This window comes from Triticum aestivum, chromosome 6D (genome assembly GCF_018294505.1).
Source record: "Triticum aestivum cultivar Chinese Spring chromosome 6D, IWGSC CS RefSeq v2.1, whole genome shotgun sequence".
NCBI classification, from domain to species: domain Eukaryota; kingdom Viridiplantae; phylum Streptophyta; class Magnoliopsida; order Poales; family Poaceae; genus Triticum; species Triticum aestivum.
The window spans coordinates 19643054-19645982 of record NC_057811.1 but is presented as its reverse complement, the minus strand read 5'-3'; positions in this window follow the sequence as shown (position 1 = coordinate 19645982).

Here is a 2929-nt window from a genome sequence, read left to right as displayed (position 1 = left end):
GTTCAAGCCTCAACCGTAATTATTTTGAAGCGCCTATTCACCCCCCCCCCCCTCTAGGCGACATCCACGATCTTTCACCGCTCACCACCTTCAGCTTCACGTTGAAGGTCTTCGGCCATAGTCCGAAGTGAGGCGGGATGAGGAGAAAGGCCTCGCACACGATAATAAATGCTGAGATGTTGAGGAAGAAGTTGGGGGCTGGATCATGGAAATCCAGCCCATAGTAGAACATCAGTCCACGGACGAACGGGTGGAAAGGGAATCCCAACCCGCGAACGAAATGCGCAAGGAACACCACCCTCTCTTGAGGTTCGGGGGTAGGAATGATCTGTCCCTTGGCCGGGAGTCGGTGAACGATCTCCTTGGCCAGGTATCCGGCCTCACGGAGCTCCTTGATATCTGTCTTCTTAACGGAGGAGGCCATCAAATTGCCTCTAGCTCCGGATCCGGACATGGTTGGAATGCTTTCTCGGGCGGGGAAAGCTGGAGCTTGGGCGCTAGAGATCAAGAATAGATGGGCTGAGGAAGGAGAAGGTGTAGGTGTATGAGGACGAATCATTATCCCCTTATAAAGGACGCGAATGACAAACGCCCCCCCCCCCCACTCGCCCTAAAGCTCGCCTATTCCCAAGGGCTGTGTAAACGGCACGGTTGGGTTACCCATGCCCGTATTGATGAGAATCCCACAATAAGGGGACACGATCTCTGCTTTGACAAGACATACCGATGGCAACCACGTCTCGCGACGTGGAGCAGCAGACTTAAAACGCATCAAAATTATGACCGGGCAGACGTGATGTCATTTATAAAAAGTTGTTAGCAGATCGGACTCATGGAATATTATATTCTCTCTGCGGTGTGTGTCATAGTGCCAGATACAATCATCGCTCCGAAGACTATCTTGGAGTTCGGAAAGAAGGGAACCCGCCTTGCAAAGCCGAAGACAAATCTGCGCGGCGGACTCCTCGTCATTGAAGCCAGGTTCAGGGGCTACTACGGGAGTCCTGGACTAAGGGGTCCCCGGGCATTCGGCCTGATAGCCATGGGCCGGACTGATGGGCCGTGAAGATACGAAGACCGAAGAATGCACCCGTGTCCGGATGGGACTCTCCTTGGCCTGGAAGGCAAGCTTGGCGACCGAATATGTAGATTCATTTCTTTGTAACCGACCATGTGTAACCCTAGACCCCGCCCGGCGTCAATATAAACCGGAGGACTTAGTCCGGGAAGGAGAGACTGATTACCATATTCATACAGGCTAGACTTCTAGGGTTTAGCCATTACGATCTCGTGGTAGATCAACTTTTGTAATACTCATCTTCATCAAGATCAATCAAGCAGGAAGTAGGGTATTACATCCATAGAGAGGGCCCGAACCTGGGTAAACATCGTGTCCCCTGTCTCCTATTACCATCGACCTTAGACGCATAGTTCGGGACCCCCTACCCGACATCCGCCGGTTTTTGTTGGAAATATGCCCTAGAGGCAACAATAAAATGGTTATTATTAAATTTCCTTGTTCATTATAATTGTCTATTGTTCATGCTTTAATTGTGTTATCCGGAAATCGTAATACATGTGTGAATGCATATACTATAACATGTCCCTAGTGAGCCTCTAGTTGACTAGCTCGTTGATCAATAGATGGTTACGGTTTCCTGACGATGGACATTGGATGTCATTGATAACGGGATCACATCATTAGGAGAATGATGTGATGGACAAGACCCAATCCTAAGCATAGCACTAGATAGTGTAGTTTGTTTGCTGAAGCTATTCTAATGTCAAGTATCATTTCCTTAGACCATGAGATCGTGCAACTCCCGGATACCGTAGGAATGCTTTGGGTGTACCAAATGTCACAACGTAACTGGGTGGCTATAAAGGTGCACTACAGGTATCTCCGAAAGTGTCTGTTGGGTTGGCATAGATCGAGACTGGGATTTGTCACTCCGTATGACGGAGAGGTATCTCTGGGCCCACTCGGTAATGCATCATCATAATGAGCTCAATGTGACCAAGTGGTTGGTCACGGGATCATGCATTACGGTACGAGTAAAGTGACTTGTCGGTAACGAGATTGAACGAGGTATTGGGATACCGACGATCGAATCTCGGGCAAGTAACGTACCGATTGACAAAGGGAATTGTATACGGGATTACTTGAATCCTCGACATCATGGTTCATCCGATGAGATCATTGAGGAGCATGTGGGAGCCAACATGGGTATCCATATCCCGCTATTGGTTATTGACCGGAGAGTCGTCTCGGTCATGTCTGCTTGTCTCCCGAACCCGTAGGGTCTACACACTTAAGGTTCGGTGACGCTAGGGTTGTAGAGATATTAGTATGCGGTAACCCAAAAGTTGTTCGGAGTCCCGGATGAGATCCCGGACATCACGAGGAGTTCCGGAATGGTCCGGAGGTAAAGATTTGTATATAGGAAGTCCAGTTTCGGCCACCGGGAAAGTTTCGGGGGTCACCGGTATTGTACCGGGACCACCAGAAGGGTCCCGGGGGTCCACCGGGTGGGGCCACCTATCCCGGAGGGCCCCATGGGCTGTAGTGGGAAGGGAACCAGCCCCTGGTGGGCTGGTGCGCCCCCCATGGGCCTTCCCCTGCGCCTAGGGTTGGAAACCCTGGGGGTGGGGGGCGCCCCACCTGACTTGGGGGGCAAGTTCCCCCCTTGCCCCCCCCCTTGAGATTGGATCTCTAGGTGCCGGCGCCCCCCCCCCCCAGGGCCCCTATATAAAGAGGGGGGAGGGAGGGCTGCACACCCAAGCCCCTGGTGCCTCCCTCTTTCCCCGTAACACCTCTCCCTCTCGCTGAGCTTGACGAAGCCCAGCCAAGATCCCCGCTGCTTCCACCACCACGCCGTCGTGCTGCTGGATCTCCATCAACCTCTCCTTCCCCCTTGCTGGATTAAGA